Source organism: Rhinopithecus roxellana, chromosome 9 (assembly GCF_007565055.1).
Source record: "Rhinopithecus roxellana isolate Shanxi Qingling chromosome 9, ASM756505v1, whole genome shotgun sequence".
In the NCBI taxonomy this organism is placed as follows: Eukaryota; Metazoa; Chordata; class Mammalia; order Primates; family Cercopithecidae; genus Rhinopithecus; species Rhinopithecus roxellana.
In genome coordinates, this window is record NC_044557.1 from 63,579,870 (window position 1) to 63,596,433 (window position 16,564).

General features: G+C 37.8%; 1 protein-coding gene across 8 annotated transcripts in view; it reads left to right on the forward strand.

Moving 5' to 3' along the window:
• Positions 1 to 16,564, forward strand: part of VPS13B (vacuolar protein sorting 13 homolog B) — a 904,863-nt gene that overhangs the window by 684,650 nt on the left and 203,649 nt on the right. The window lies entirely within an intron of this gene.

The following is a 16,564-nucleotide window of genomic DNA, read 5'->3' on the forward strand; positions in this document are numbered from 1 at the left end:
TGCTTTTCAGGCTGCCCATTTTAGAGATCAACAGGCAAATATAAATATGCATTAAGAATTACCTTCAATCTGACAAGAAGGTAGTTATCAATTAAAGAGCAGTTGACTGGAAGCCGAAGCCCCAATATTTTATTTCTACCTTTTCCATTAATTAACTGTATGATCTTAAGTGATTGATCTAATCTTCTCTACTTCAGTTTTCTTACCTGTATATGAAGAGGATAGACTGGATGGATGAATGGAAGGAAACATGATATATATACATAAGACAGTATACATAGATAGTTTAGATTTGATAGTTAAATGTACCTGTTTCACGTGCTTAGCAAAGTGCTTGAGACATAGTAACTACTCAGTTTTAGATACAGATATCAAAATTTTTTGAGAGCTAATTATGTCCCAGGCACTATGCATTTTAGGAGTATGCACTATAGTTACTCCTATTTTATGAATAAGGAAGCTAAGACTTAGAAAAGTGAAGTAAGGGGGCGGAGCAAGATGGCCGAATAGGAACAGCTCCAGTCTCCAACTCCCAGTGCGAGCAACACAGAAGACCGGTGATTTCTGCATTTTCAACTGAGGTACTGGGGTCATCTCACTAGGGAGTGCTGGACAATCGGTGCTGGTCAGCTGCTGCAGCCTGACCAGCGAGAGCTGAAGCAGGGCGAGGCATCGCCTCACCTGGAAGCACAAGGGGGAAGGGGATCCGTTTTCCTAGCCAGGGGAACTGAGACACACAACACCTGGAAAATCGGGTAACTCCCACCCCAATACTGCGCTGTAAGCATACAGGCACACCAGGAGAATATATCCCACACCTGGCCGGGAGGGTCCCACGCCCACGAAGCCTCCCTCACTGCTAACACAGCAGTCTGCCGCGATCTATCCCCAAGGCAGCAGCGAGGCTGGGGGAGGGGCGCCCGCCATTGCTGAGGCTTAAGTAGGTAAACAAAGCCGCTGGGAAGCTCGAACTGGGTGGAGCTCACAGCAGCTCAAGGAAGCCTGCCTGTCTCTGTAGTCTCCACCTCTGGGGACAGCGCACAGCTGAAGACCAACAGGGGAAGCAGCGGGAGCCGGTACAGACACGAACGACTCTGTCTGACAGCTTTGGGGAGAGCCGTGGATCTCCCAACGCGGAGGTTGAGATCTGAGAACGGACAGACTGCCTGCTCAGGTGTGTCCCTGACCCCTGAGTAGCCTAGCTGGGAGAAATCCCCCACTAGGGGCAGTCTGACACCCCACACCTCACAGGGTGGAGTACACCCCTGAGAGGAAACTTCCAAAGGAAGAATCAGACAGGTACACTCGCTGTTCAGCAATATTCTATCTTCGGCAACCTCTGCTGCTGATACCCAGGCAAACAGGGTCTGGAGTGGACCTCAAGCAATCTCCAACAGACCAACAGACAGTCCTTCTGACTCTCAGAAGGAAAACTATCAAACAGGAAGGACACCTATACCAAAACCCCATCAGTACGTCACCACCATCAAAGACCAGAGACAGATAAAACCACAAAGATGGGGAAGAAGCAGGGCAGAAAAGCTGGAAATTCAAAAAATAAGAGCGCATCTCCCCCTGCAAAGGAGCGCAGCCCATCACCAGCAACGGATCAAAGCTGGTCAGAGAATGACTTTGACGAGAAGAGAGAAGAAGGCTTCAGTCCATCAAACTTATCAGAGCTAAAGGAGGAATTACGTACCCAGCGCAAAGAAACTAAAAATCTTGAAAAAAGAGTGGAAGAATTGACAGCTAGACTAATTAATGCAGAGAAGATCATAAACGAAATGACAGAGATGAAAACCATGACACGAGAAATACGTGACAAATGCACAAGCTTCAGTAACCAACTCGATCAACTGGAAGAAAGAGTATCAGCGATTGAGGATCAAATGAATGAAATGAAGCGAGAAGAGAAACCAAAAGAAAAAAGAAGAAAAAGAAATGAGCAAAGCCTGCAAGAAGTATGGGATTACGTAAAAAGACCAAATCTACGTCTGATTGGGGTGCCTGAAAGTGAGGGGGAAAATGGAACCAAGTTGGAAAACACTCTTCAGGATATCATCCAGGAGAACTTCCCCAACCTAGTAGGGCAGGCCAACATTCAAATTCAGGAAATACAGAGAACGCCACAAAGATACTCCTCCAGAAGAGCAACTCCAAGACACATAATTGCCAGATTCACCAAAGTTGAAATGAAGGAAAAAATCTTAAGGGCAGCCAGAGAGAAAGGTCGGGTTACCCACAAAGGGAAGCCCATCAGACTAACAGCAGATCTCTCGGCAGAAACTCTACAAGCCAGAAGAGAGTGGGGGCCAATATTCAACATTCTTAAAGAAAAGAATTTTCAACCCAGAATTTCATATCCAGCCAAACTAAGTTTCATAAGTGAAGGAGAAATAAAATCCTTTACAGATAAGCAAATGCTTAGAGATTTTGTCACCACCAGGCCTGCCTTACAAGAGACCCTGAAGGAAGCCCTAAACTTGGAAAGGAACAACCGGTACCAGCCATTGCAAAAACATGCCAAAATGTAAAGACCATCGAGGCTAGGAAGAAACTGCATCAACTAACGAGCAAAATAACCAGTTAATATCATAATGGCAGGATCAAGTTCACACATAACAATATTAACCTTAAATGTTAATGGACTAAATGCTCCAATTAAAAGACACAGACTGGCAAACTGGATAAAGAGTCAAGACCCATCAGTCTGCTGTATTCAGGAGACCCATCTCACATGCAGAGACATACATAGGCTCAAAATAAAGGGATGGAGGAAGATTTACCAAGCAAATGGAGATCAAAAAAAAGCAGGGGTTGCAATCCTTGTCTCTGATAAAACAGACTTTAAACCATCAAAGATCAAAAGAGACAAAGAAGGCCATTACATAATGGTAAAGGGATCAATTCAACAGGAAGAGCTAACTCTCCTAAATATATATGCACCCAATACAGGAGCACCCAGATTCATCAAGCAAGTCCTTAGAGACTTACAAAGAGACTTAGACTCCCATACAATAATAATGGGAGACTTCAACACTCCGCTGTCAACATTAGACAGATCAACGAGACAGAAAGTTAACAAGGATATCCAGGAATTGAACTCATCTCTGCACCAAGCGGACCTAATAGACATCTATAGAACTCTCCACCCCAAATCAACAGAATATACATTCTTCTCAGCACCACATCGCACTTATTCCAAAATTGACCACATAATTGGAAGTAAAGCACTCCTCAGCAAATGTAAAAGAACAGAAATTATAACAAACTGTCTCTCAGACCACAGTGCAATCAAACTAGAACTCAGGACTAAGAAACTCAATCAAAACCACTCAACTACATGGAAACTGAACAACCTGCTCCTGAATGACTACTGGGTACATAACGAAATGAAAGCGGAAATAAAGATGTTCTTTGAAACCAATGAGAACAAAGAAACAACATACCAGAATCTCTGGGACACATTTAAAGCAGTGTGTAGAGGGAAATTTATAGCACTAAATGCCCACAAGAGAAAGCAGGAAAGATCTAAAATTGACACTCTAACATCACAATTAAAAGAACTAGAGAGGCAAGAGCAAACACATTCAAAAGCTAGAAGAAGGCAAGAAATAACTAAGATCAGAGCAGAACTGAAGGAGATAGAGACACAAAAAACCCTCCAAAAAATCAATGAATCCAGGAGTTGGTTTTTTGAAAAGATCAACAAAATTGACAGACCGCTAGCAAGGCTAATAAAGAAGAAAAGAGAGAGGAATCAAATAGATGCAATAAAAAATGATAAAGGGGATATCACCACTGACCCCACAGAAATACAAACTACCATCAGAGAATACTATAAACACCTCTACGCAAATCAACTAGAACATCTAGAAGAAATGGATAATTTCCTGGACACTTACACTCTCCCAAGGCTAAACCAGGAAGAAGTTGAATCGCTGAATAGACCAATAGCAGGCTCTGAAATTGAGGCAACAATTAATAGCCTACCCACCAAAAAAAGTCCAGGACCAGATGGATTCACAGCTGAATTCTACCAGAGGTACAAGGAGGAGCTGGTACCATTCCTTCTGAAACTATTCCAATCAATAGAAAAAGAGGGAATCCTCCCTAACTCATTTTATGAGGCCAACATCATCCTGATACCAAAGCCTGGCAGAGACACAACAAAAAAAGAGAATTTTAGACCAATATCCCTGATGAACATTAATGCAAAAATTCTCAATAAAATACTGGCAAACCGGATTCAGCAGCACATCAAAAAGCTTATCCACCATGATCAAGTGGGCTTCATCCCTGGGATGCAAGGCTGGTTCAACATTCGCAAATCAATAAACGTAATCCAGCATATAAACAGAACCAAAGACAAGAACCACATGATTGTCTCAATAGATGCAGAAAAGGCTTTTGACAAAATTCAACAGCCCTTCATGCTAAACACGCTCAATAAATTCGGTATTGATGGAACGTACCTCAAAATAATAAGAGCTATTTACGACAATCCCACAGCTAATATCATACTGAATGGGCAAAAACTGGAAAAATTCCCTTTGAAAACTGGCACAAGACAGGGATGCCCTCTCTCACCACTCCTATTCAACATAGTGTTGGAAGTTCTGGCTAGGGCAATCAGGCAAGAGAAAGAAATCAAGGGTATCCAGTTAGGAAAAGAAGAAGTCAAATTGTCCCTGTTTGCAGATGACATGATTGTATATTTAGAAAACCCCATCGTCTCAGCCCAAAATCTCCTTAAGCTGATAAGCAACTTCAGCAAAGTCTCAGGATACAAAATTAATGTGCAAAAATCACAAGCATTCTTATACACCAGTAACAGACAAGCAGAGAGCCAAATCAGGAATGAACTTCCATTCACAATTGCTTCAAAGAGAATAAAATACCTAGGAATCCAGCTTACAAGGGATGTAAAGGACCTCTTCAAGGAGAACTACAAACCACTGCTCAGTGAAATCAAAGAGGACACAAACAAATGGAAGAACATACCATGCTCATGGATAGGAAGAATCAATATCGTGAAAATGGCCATACTGCCCAAGGTTATTTATAGATTCAATGCCATCCCCATCAAGCTACCAATGAGTTTCTTCACAGAATTGGAAAAAACTGCTTTAAAGTTCATATGGAACCAAAAAAGAGCCCGCATTGCCAAGACAATCCTAAGTCAAAAGGACAAAGCTGGAGGCGTCACGCTACCTGACTTCAAACTATGCTACAAGGCTACAGTAACCAAAACAGCATGGTACTGGTACCAAAACAGAGATATAGACCAATGGAACAGAACAGAGTCCTCAGAAATAATACCGCACATCTACAGCCATCTGATCTTTGACAAACCTGAGAGAAACAAGAAATGGGGAAAGGATTCCCTATTTAATAAATGGTGCTGGGAAAATTGGCTAGCCATAAGTAGAAAGCTGAAACTGGATCCTTTCCTTACCCCTTATATGAAGATTAATTCAAGATCGATTAGAGACTTAAATGTTAGACCTAATACCATAAAAACCCTAGAAGAAAATCTAGGTAGTACCATTCAGGACATAGGCATGGGCAAGGACTTCATGTCTAAAACACCAAAAGCAACGGCAGCAAAAGCCAAAATTGACAAATGGGATCTAATTAAACTAAAGAGCTTTTGCACAGCAAAAGAAACTACCATCAGAGTGAACAGGCAACCTACAGAATGGGAGAAAATTTTTGCAACCTACTCATCTGACAAAGGGCTAATATCCAGAATCTACAAAGAACTCAAACAAATATACGAGAAAAAAACAACCCCATCAAAAAGTGGGGAAAGGATATGAACAGACATTTCTCAAAAGAAGATATTCATACAGCCAACAGACACATGAAAAAATGCTCATCATCACTCGCCATCAGAGAAATGCAAATCAAAACCACAATGAGATACCATCTCACACCAGTTAGAATGGCAATCATTAAGAAGTCAGGAAACAACAGGTGTTGGAGAGGATGTGGAGAAATAGGAACACTTTTACACTGTTGGTGGGATTGTAAACTAGTTCAACCATTATGGAAAACAGTATGGCAATTCCTCAAGGATCTAGAACTAGATGTACCATATGACCCAGCCATCCCACTACTGGGTATATACCCAAAGGATTATAAATTATTCTACTACAAAGACACATGTACACGTATGTTTATTGCGGCACTATTCACAATAGCAAAGACTTGGAATCAACCCAAATGTCCATCTGTGACAGACTGGATTAAGAAAATGTGGCACATATACACCATGGAATACTATGCAGCCATAAAAAAGGATGAGTTTGCGTCCTTTGTAGGGACATGGATGCAGCTGGAAACCATCATTCTTAGCAAACTATCACAAGAAGAGAAAACCAGGCCGGGCGCGGTGGCTCAAGCCTGTAATCCCAGCACTTTGGGAGGCCGAGACGGGCGGATCACGAGGTCAGGAGATCGAGACCATCCTGGCTAACACGGTGAAACCCCGTCTCTACTAAAAACTACAAAAAACTAGCCGGGCGACGTGGCGGCGCCTGTAGTCCCAGCTACTCGAGAGGCTGAGACAGGAGAATGGCGTGAACCCGGGAGGTGGAGCTTGCAGTGAGCTGAGATCCGGCCACAGCACTCCAGCCTGGGTGACAGAGCGAGACTCCATCTCAACAAAAAAAAAAAAAAAAAAAAAAAAAAAGAAGAGAAAACCAAACACCGCATGTTCTCACTCATAGGTGGGAACTGAACAATGAGATCACTTGGACTCGGGAAGGGGAACATCACGCACTGGGGCCTATCATGGGGAGGGGGGAGGGGGGAGGAGGGAGGGATTGCATTGGGGAGTTATACATGATATAAATGATGAATTGATGGGTGCTGACGAGTTGATGGGTGCAGCACACCAACATGGCATAAGTATACATATGTAACAAACCTGCACGTTATGCACATGTACCCTAGAACTTAAAGTATAATAAAAAAAAAAAAAAAAAAAGAAAAGTGAAGTAAATTGCCTAAGGTCATAGTGACAGAGGAGCCATTCAAACCTAAGTTTTTATGACTCCAAAGACTAGAGCTTAACTTCTATACTACACTAATTTGGGCATAACTAAAGATTTTGTCTTTATTCCTCGATCTTCCTCCTCTGTCTTTTCTTCCTTCATCTCATGTTCTTCCCCCTCTTCTGTTATTTCTCCCTTACGTCCATATAGTCTTAGCTATTTATTTAACAAAAATTATTGCATTTCACTTTTTGTTTTGTTATTTTATACTTACAGTGCTTCAGAGTGTTACCCACGAAATGAGTATTAGTTTCTTCATTAAGAATTTTATTTCATTTTATTTTTTATTTATTTATTTTTTTGAGATCATCTTGCTCTGTTACCCAGGCCAAAGTACAGTGGTGCAATCGTAGCTCACTGTAGCCTCAATCTCCTGGGCTCTAGCAGAAGTACAGTGTGCACTCATATCTCACGGTAGCCTCAATCTCTGGGCTCCAGCAATTCTCCTGCTTCAGCCTCCCAAGTAGCTGGGACTACAGGTGTATGCCACCATGCCCAACTAGTTTTTTTTTTGGTTTTTTTTGTTTTAGTAGAGATGAGGTCTCACTATGTTGCCCAGGCTGGTCCTGAACTCCTGAACTCAAACAATCCTCTTTCTCAGCTTCCTAACGTGCTGGGATTACAGGTGTGAACCACTGTTCCTGGCCATTAAGAATTTAAAATAGGCTGGGCACAGTGGCTTACACCTGTAATCCCAGCATTTTGGGAGGCTGAGACGGACAGATCACTTGAGGCCAAGAATTCCACACCAGCCAAGCCAACATGGTGAAACCCTGTCTCTACTAAAAATAAAAATAAACATAAAAAGTTAACTGGCCATAGTGGCACATACCTGTAGTTCCAGCTACTCCGGAGGCTGAGGCACAAGAATTGCTTGAACTGGGAGGCGAAGGTTGCAGTGAGATGAAATCGCACCACTGCGCTCCAGCTTGGGCAACAGAGCAGGACTCTATCTCAAAAAAAAGAAAAGAATTTAAAACGATGATTTTACAACTGTCTTAAGATCTCTAGCAATACTCGGCAAGGCACGAATTTTAAGGAAGGAAAAATATTTATATATAGACTTTGTTGAGTATATGTGTTGTGGCATGCTAGTGTACTTATGATCCATACTAGAGATGGAGAAAGCCAGTCATGGATTAAACAGAGACTGAAACCATCTCCACTGACCTTGTCACTGGGGCCCAATTCTTCTTCAGCGTATTTTTCTAGTGCTGGGATTGTAAAGGTGTAGAAGTATGAAGAACTATTTCTAATCTTGATAAACTCTAGATATGGTTTTAAATACATGAAAGAAAGCAAGAAACTGAAGGATAAGCAAGTCGTTAAAGTGTAGGAAGAAGCCTTTGGAGTAAGGTAATAGACTGGAGAAGTGTGAGTCCAAGTATTTGGTTAGTGAGCATGAAGTACCATATTTCATTCCATGTAAGCCACTATCAATTGTAGAAAAACATTCTGTGTACCACTAAAAATGAAAAAAACATATGCTATTTACACTGTGATACAGTGCCTTTTTATTACATCAGTGTGAAGACAATTTCTGATTTCAGAGTTGTTCACACGTGAAAGACCGAACACAATAAAATAGATGCAATAGGGTAAAAACATGTTAGTTCATGGAAAAGTGACAGGGGAAACTTGGATTTACTTATTTCTTAGTTTTAGTTTCACATTCGTTTTATTTTTAGGCACAGTCATTTTGCTCATTTTGGCTAGAAAATTATCTTGTAGTTTACATTTGATTGATTTGTTTGTTAAAAAAATGGAATTTGAAAGTTGATGGTAAATTAGATACAGTATTTTCAAGGCAACCAAATAAATTGAATTTTAAGACAAATGCCAATGAATAAATGAAAAATTATGTATTTACAATTCTGGCATTTAACATGACTCAGTAGTAGAAATGTGTTTTTTTTTGTTTGTTTGTTTGTTTTTTTGAGTCGCAGTCTCTGTTGCCCAGGCTGGAGTGCAGTGGTGTGATCTCAGCTCACCGCAACCTCTGCCTCCCAGGTTCAAGCAATTCTTCTGCCTCAGCCTCCCTAGTAGCTGGGACTACAGGCACGCACCATTACACCCGGCTAATTTTTGTATTTTTAGTAGAGGTTGGGTTTCACCATATTGGCCAGGCTAGTCTCTAACTCCTGACTTTGTGATCCACCCACCTTGGCCTCCCAAAGTGCCGGGATTACAGGCGTGAGCCACCATGCCTGGCCAGAAATGTACTTTTTAAAGTAGTTGTACTTTTGTGTTTCTTAAGATACTTTTCAAAGTTGGGAATTAAATATACACAATTTCTGATTTTATGTCCATGCTATAATAGTGATAATATATTTGGAGATTTAAACTTTTAAGTAAATGAATTGAAATAGTTATTTTACAGCAGCACTTCTCAAACTTGATTCTGCATTTGAAACTTCCCTGGGGAGTTTGTTAAAATGCAAATGGTGATTTAATACTTCTAGAAGGTAGGGCTTGAAAGTCATGTCTAAAAAGCTCCCAGATAGAGGAGATGCTGTTGGTCTGGGACTGTAGTTTTTGTAGCAAGTTTTATATGGCTCTTACCAAAATTCTTTTTAAAAAATTATACATATGACTTATCATATATGATTTTTGTTTTTAGTATCAGTCTTTGAGAGCCAAACCACAGATATTTTGGGGAACAGGACAGGGTAGTGATAAAGAAAGATGAGTGGTTTTTAGAATGGTGCTTTGATTATGGAAAATCGAATATAATATCCAATGGATGATTTAAGTTCTTCAAAGTCTAAAACATTTTAAACAAAAGTACATTCTTTTTATTTGGGGGAAGATTAGTTTAAATGATATATCAGCTGTGTGTGACTTCCTCTAAAACAGTAACCTAACAGCCTTTAACTGCTCCAGAATTTACTAGCTTAGACAAAAATTTTCCTACTGTAAGCAATTTGTGATTTAGAGTAGATAAGTAGATGTTATTTCATAGAGTAATTATATTATCTCACTACACAGCCAGATTGGCATGCTACTACATTAATTTAGGAATCAAATGGCTGTAGGAGATAGTGAGACTTGCATACCACTAATTAAATGGGAATAACAGGACACATTAAAACAGCTTTTACTATATGAATGTATTATTTTATAGATTTTGACAACTCAAGGAAATTATATTTTTTCCAGCTCCTAGGGAGGATACTATGAGAAATATCATTTATGTTGAGATTGGGCAAACAAATTCCAGCTCTATAATGTTCCCTAATAACATTCCCTTTACTTGAAGAAAAAGCATTACAAAAAAATAATAAAAACACTACAAGTAATACTTTTAGTTTTTAGGTAATGTCATTGTGTTATCATTAGAAATCTTTAGCTACTATTATGTTTTTATCTGTATGCATATCTATTTAAGTATAATTCCAGAGAATGTCTTGAACTATATTACTAATTTCCATTTATTTTTTCTTGCTCTTTAACGAAAGGTGTAGTAACAATGAAAGTTATGACCCTGAATTAGCCAGGCATGGTGGTATGTGCCTGTAGTCCTTGCTACTCAGAAAGCCGAGGTGGGAGGATTGCTTGAGTCCAGGAGGTAAAGGCTGAAGTAAGCTATGATCACACTACTGCACTCCAGTTTGGGCAACAGAGTGAGACCCTGTCTCAAAAAAAAAAAAAAAAAAAAAAAGTTACAACCCTTAAAGGTAGAGGGAATACTGATTATAACTGTCTAACCTTAAGCTTTCTTCAAAAAGATGTAAACTTCACAGCTTTTGAAATTTAGCCTTTTAGATTTATTTTGTAGGGATTATTTTCTCTAAACAAGGTGATACAAATGCTGCTCTTTAGCACTTGTTTTTAGAAAAATAATGTAGAGTTCTTGAGTATTCCCCTATTTCATCTATTCACCTAATGGTACCTTAATAGAGCAAATGGTAGGTCCCAGCTTCTACATCAAAAACTCTTTCAAAGCTCTCCCAACCCCCCACCTTTTCCCCCTTGTACCCATTAGCAAGGTCAGTGGCTTGGAGAAACCTGGAAAACAGCAGCTACCAGAAACCCACTAGAATAATATCTCCAGCAGGTGATAGATTAGTTGGAACAAATTGGAACCATTGCAGTTCAGCAATCCTGGTTTCTTTCAAGCTGTTTTTAAAATGTCGTCATTTTAGTACACAATCTAAACCCTGCGGAACAGTCCACAGCAGGTTAATTTGAATCATATGATGTGTCACTGCCCTCAGCTGACATGAGCTCTATTCCATGTGTGAAGCCATAATAAATCCATTCCCAACCGAGGAAAATTCCCCGTGAGAAGGTGAACTATTCCAGGCCTCACACTGGCATGCTAGCCCTCCGTAATTGAAAGCAGGGCCACCTGTTCCCAGCACAGTTAGCCTATAGAAAAAAATTAGCATTAGATCAGATACTTCTTATATTGAAAAATCAATCATACTTCTTGCAAATTCAAATTCAGCTGTGAAGTGTCTGGTATGACATCATACAGAAATGTAGGAATGTGCCCACTTGATTCCATTTTAAAAGTTTTGTTAACCATAGGATTCCTTAACTTTGAAATGTGATTTTTTTTTTTAATTTAATGAGAGCTGACATGTGAGAAGAAGAACTGGAAAGGGTGCAGATTTTTCTAATTAACTCAGGGTTATTTGCAAAAACATTTGAGCCCTCTGGTATTTTTTTCATTGTTCTTTCACAAATTTTTGAGCCACTGTCATTGTAGCCATGAAATGACATTTAAATGACAACAAAGAACAAAAATGCTACATTGGGAAAACATTCCCAAGTCATTTATATTTTATTATAAATTAATGCTTAGCATGCCACATTCATCATATAATTTAAATAACATGGTTATATCAAACACAAGACAATTAATGCAATTTCACATTTCTTTTAGTGTAGTATACATAGTGTCTATATTTGAAATGCATGGCCACTGGTCTTTTTCTCCTAATGGAATCACTTCTTTAGTTTCACCTTGTTTAACTCATTCATTAATTTACCTGTCTAGTTTTCAGTGTTTCTGATTTCATTCTGGCTTCGGATTGGTTTCATCTCTGGTTTTATTTTATTTTGATTTTAAAAACCTGTTGACTTGAATTGATTATAATCCTGTTTTGAAGACAGTTTTCTCCTTCTATTGTGTGGATTAATGTAACTGTTTTATAGGTTACAATGATTTTCATTTCTATTTTAAAATAATTCCTAAACATCCTTAAACAATTGCATTTCCACAAACCGCTCTGATTTGAATGAAAATTTGTACTTAAATGCTGTAAAATAGTAAAAGAGTTCTTAGGTACAGTAACACACCATTCGAGTAAGTTTTTTTATATGAACAGAAAGTAGAAATTTTAGGTTGTTTACCCCCAAATAGATGTATTTTTTAAGTGTTTTTACCTTTCTTGGTTAACCCTGCTTTTATGTTATCACTGAATTTATTACTCAGTGGGGATCAATTCAGACATATCTGAAGGTAACTGATTCCGGAGGATTAAGATACCTGGAAAAGATTAATCAAATAGTGTCTTGATTTTTCTGGAGTAGGAAATGAAGAATAAATAATATAATTTTTTAATCTTTAAAATTTTTTTCAATCACAAATTTCAAATGGATTTTTGGTTACCTACTTCAAGCTTTATTGAGGTATAATTGACAAATAAAAATTATAAACATTTAAGGTGTACAATGCGATGTTTTGATAAATGTGTCATTGAGAATTACCATATTCAAGCAAATTAACATATTTATCACCTGACATACTTACAACTTTTTATTTGTGGTAAGAACCCATATGATCTCCTCTTTTACTAAGTTTTAAGCATATAATACAGTAGTATTTATTAATTTTAGTCATAACGCTGTAGATTAGATCTCTAGAGCTTATACGTCCTGCAAAACTGAAAGTTTGTACCCATTCACCAACCTCTCTGTATTTTCCCTTCCCCCGGCCCCAGCAACGAACATTCTAATGTCTCCTTTTATAAATTTGACGTTTTTAGATTCCACACATAAATGAAATCATGCAGTTTTTGTCTATTTCTGTTTGGTTTATTTCATTTAGCATAATGTCTTCAAGTTCATCCATATTGTCTCAAATGACAGGATTTCAATCTTTTTAAGGGGTGAATACTATTCTATTGTGAATATGTACCACATTTTCATCCCCTATTCATCCATTGATGAATACTTAGGTTGATTCTACATCTTGACTATTATGAATTGTGCTGCAATAAACAAAGGAGTCCAAATATATCTCTTCGGCACACTGGTTTCATTTCGTTTGGATCTATACCCATTAGTGCGATTACTGGATCATGTGGTAGTTATACTTTTAATTGATTGAGGAATCTCCATACTGTTTTCCATAATGGCTGTACCAATCTGTATTCCCACCAACAATGTGCAAGGATTTCCTTTTTTCCACATCCTTGCCAACACTTGTTATGTTTTGTCTTTTTGATAATAGCCATTCTAGCAGGAATGATGTCTTTCATGGTTTTGATTTGTATTTCTCTGATGGTTAGTTATACTGAGCACTTTTTCTTATACCTGTTGGCCATTTGTATGTCCTCTTTTGAGAAATGTCTGTTTAGGTCTTTTTCCTATTTAAAATTTGATTCTTTGTCTACTTGCTATTGAGTTGTTTGAATTTCTCATGTATTTTAGACATTAACCTCTTATATAGTTTACAAATATTTTCTCCCATTCTGTGGGTTATCTCTTAATACTATTGGTTGTTTTCATTGCTAGGCAGAAGCTTTTTAGCTTGTTGTAATCCTGTTTTTGCTTTTGTTGCTGGTACTTTTCAGATAATATCCAGAAAATCACTGTCCAGACGAATGTCATAGAGCTTTTCCGCTATGTTTTCTTCTAGTAATTTCATAATTGTTGGCCTTATTACATTGAAGTCTTCAGTCTATTTTGAGGTTTTTGGGTTGGTTTGTTTGTGTTTTTTGTTTTTTGAGTGACAGAGTCTCACTGTGTTACCTAGGCTGGAGTGCAGTGGTGTGACCACGGCTAACTGCATCCTCGAACTCCTAGTGTCAAGGGATCCTCCTGCCTCAACCCCCCAAGTTTAGTTGACTTTTGTACATAGTGAGAGATAAGGATCTACTTTTATTCTTCTGCATGGGCTATCTAGCTTTCCCAACAGCATTTATTGAAGAGACTATCCTTTCCCCATTTTGTGTTCTTGACACCTTTGTTGAAAACTAATTAGCTAATACATGCATTTCTTTCTGGGTTCTCTATTCTGTTCCATTGGTTTATGTGCCTGTTTTTATGCCAGTACTATACTGTTTTGGTTATAGTTTTATAGTATATTTTTTGAAGTCAGACAGTGTGATGCTTCTAGGTTTGTTCCTTTTGCTCAGGATTGCTTTGGCTATTCAGGGTCATTTATGATTCCACATAAATTTCAGGATTGCTTTTTCTATTTCTGTGAAGAATATTTTTGATATTTTAATAGGAGTTTCATTGAATCTGTAGATCAATAGCATGGGCACATCAATAGCATGGGTAGGGTGGACATTTTAATAATATTAATTCTTCCAATTCATGAACACAGGGTATCTTTCCATTGATGACCATTTTATAGTTTTCAGTGTACAGATTTTTCACTTCCTTGGTTAAATGTATTCCTAAGTATTTAATAATTTTTTAGCTATTATGAAATGAGATTGTTTTCTTAGTTTCTTCTTCAGTTCTCTGTTAGTGTATAGTGTTCTTCTCTGTTAGTGTTTAGAAATGCTATGGGTTTTTGTATGTTGATTTTTAATCATGCAAATTCACTGAATTCTAACAGTTTTTAGAATGTATTCTAACAGTTTTCTGGTCAAGTTTTTAAGGTTTTCTATATATAAGAAAACCTTAAATGTTATAAGGTTATCTGTAGAGACAATTTAAATTCACCTTTTCCTATTTGGATTCCTTTTATTTCTTTCTCTTGCCTATGCTTTGTCTAGGACTTCCAATACTATGTGGAATAACAGTGGTGAGAATGGCCATTCTTGTAGGGTTCTAGATTTTAGAGAAAAAGCTTTCAACTTTTCCCTGTTCAATATGATGTGACCTGTGAATTTGTCACATATGGCCTTTATTGTGTTATGGTATGTTCCTTCTATAGCTAATTTTTTGAGAGTTCTTATCAAGAAGGGATTTTGAATCTTGTCAAATGCTTTTTCTGTATCTATTGAAATGATCATATGGTTTTTGTCCTTCATTCTGTTAATGTGGTGTATCACATTTATTGATCTGCATATGTTGATCATCCCTGTGATGATGCCCACTTGATCACGAGTAGATTTTTAATGTGTTTTAAATTCAGTCTACTACTATTTTGTTGAGGGTTTTTACATCTATGTCCATCCTGGATATTGGCCTGAAGTTTTCGTTTTTTGGCATGTCTTTGTCTGGTTTTCATATCAGGGTAATACTGGCCTATAGAATAAATTTGGAAATATTTCCCTCTCTTCAGTTTTTTGGAAGAGTTTGAGAAGAATTGGTGGTATTACATATTTAAGTACTGAATAGAATTCAGTGGTGAAGCCATTGGACCCTGGGAGTTTTTTTGATGGGAGACTTTTTATTACTGATTCTGTCTCCATACTCATTATTGGTTTGTTCAGATTTTCTGTTTCTTCATTATCTATTCTTGGTAGCTTGTATGTGTTGTGTCCTAGAATTTATTCATTAGGTTATTCATGTGTTGGCATATAATTGTTCATATTATTTCCTAAGGATTCTTTATATCAGTTGTAATGTCTACTGTTTCATCTCCGATTTTATTTATTTGAGTCTTCTCTTTTTTGTTCTTAGTCTAGCTAAAGGTTTGCCTGTTTTTTTCAAAAGATCAGTTGTTTCTTTGATCCTTTCTATTATTTTTGTAGTCTCTATTTCATTCATTTCTGCTCTGATCTTTATTTTATTTCCCTCCTTCTACTAATTTGGAGCTTTGTTTGTTCTTGTTTTTCTAGTTCCTTGTGTTGTAATGTTAGTTTATTTTAGCTCTTTCTTCATTTTTACTGTAGGTATTTACTGCTAGAAACTTCCCCTCTTAGAACTGCTTTTGCTGTATCCTTTAGGTTTAGGTATATGCTGTTTCCATTTCATATTGTCTCAAGAAATTTTTAAATTTTTCTTTTAATTTCTTCATTGATTCATTGATCATTCAGGAGCATGTTGTTTAATTTCCATGAACTTGTGAATTTTCTGAAGTTCTTCCTGTTATTGATTGCTAGTTTTATACCATTGTTATCAGAAAAGATACTGGATATGATTGCAGTCTTAAATTTGTTAAAACTTGTGGCCTAATATCTGATCTGTCTTGGAGGATGTTCTATGTGCAATTAAGCAGCATGTGTATTCTGCAGCTTTTGGATGGAGCATTCTGTATATGTTTGTCAGGTTCAAATGTTCTAGAGTGCAGTTTAAGTCTGATGTTTCCTGTTTAATTTTCTGTCTGGATGATCTACCCACTGCTGAAAGTAAAGTGTTAAAGGCCTCCA